General features: G+C 28.0%; 1 pseudogene; it reads left to right on the forward strand.

Annotated features, from left to right (window-relative positions):
- LOC107611740 overlaps positions 1-1,477 on the forward strand; it is a 15,671-nt pseudogene that overhangs the window by 7,880 nt on the left and 6,314 nt on the right.

A 1,477-nucleotide genomic window follows, 5' to 3' on the forward strand; every position in this document is an offset into this window, starting at 1 on the left:
ATTAATTTATGACAGATAAATTAGTAGACACATTATTTTATTAAATATACTCGTATAGTCTAAATTATTTTTTACGCTAATATATTTTTTTTTACCTCTAAACTGCATTATTTGGCACATATTTTTGGTGACTGAAAAATAAAAGAAAAAAAGACAAAAGAAAAAAAAAAGAGATACAAGGAGTTAAAGAGATTTCTAAAACTAACGTAGCATCAAAATTTTTAAGAAGAGCATTGCAATGTTGTTGGGAGGTTCTAACTACGAACTTTTTTTTTTTTAATATTGTATTACTAGAGGTGAAATCCTTCATTATGAACCAAACTGTGTGTTAAATACAATTATGGTCATTTACAAAACGTCAATGACGTTTTGTGTTTTTTCAATTAAAATAATATTTTTCTAACAAAATGTCAGTGATGTTTTGTGTTTTAATAATTAAAATAATTTTTTTTATTACAAAACGTCAGTGACATTTTGTGCTACTATCACAACATTGTAAAACACTAAAATCATCAAATATTTTTGTATTTCACATTAAAATTATCCATATATAAAAATTTTAGCCTCTAGCTACTCTATATACTCATTCAAGTTCTACGACATTCGCTTCTCCAAGCACCAAGGTGAAATGTACCTCTCATTTCTCTGCTAAGTAATTTTTGAATGCGCAATGCCAAATCTGCATCATTCCTTATTTCTGATTTTGGTTCTCTTTGATATGCAATAAATACATCCGTTGAATCAGTTTCAGAGACGATTACTTTTGGGAATACTTGGACATTGAGTCCAATAATAGACCTCGTGTGCCGTTTGGGTTGGTTACTTTTTGCAATATAAACAAATCAAAATTCTTTTGTTTTTGGATCGTTACTATTACGCTTAGCAAAAAGATTGGCATATTCATTCTTAATACTTCACATTTAACACACGGAAAAAGTTTTAAAAAGACAAAGCAATTTGCCAAATAAACAAATAAAAAATAATAATAAAAACATTTAAGCGTGGCCACCAGCTCATCCGACCGTAGCGTGGACTTACACAGACAGCCTCCGATATCTCTCTTTTTTGTTATTATTAAAAAAATATGCTCACTACTAATTAATTAATTAATTATTGTAAGTATAATTTTAGATTCTCTCCATAACAGCACAGGTAATAAAAATTGAAAACCATTAACTAAACAAATATATTAATCTTCTTTTAAATATAAGAAAATGAAAATAATTTGAACCTTTGAGGAGTGGGAAAAAACAAGGAAGCAATAATAATTTGAGGTATCTGAAGAGACAAAGAAAGAAAACTGATAAATGGAACCCTATCTTTCTTAACATCACCAATAACATAACCCTCTCTCTGTCTCTTTTTGATTTTGACATCAACGAACACGCCACACAGATATGTGGGTTACAATAATACTCTTTTTATTCTCATCTTCATTTTCATTTTCATTATAATTTATTATATTATATCATATCAT

This window comes from Arachis ipaensis, chromosome B08 (assembly GCF_000816755.2).
Source record: "Arachis ipaensis cultivar K30076 chromosome B08, Araip1.1, whole genome shotgun sequence".
In the NCBI taxonomy this organism is placed as follows: domain Eukaryota; kingdom Viridiplantae; phylum Streptophyta; class Magnoliopsida; order Fabales; family Fabaceae; genus Arachis; species Arachis ipaensis.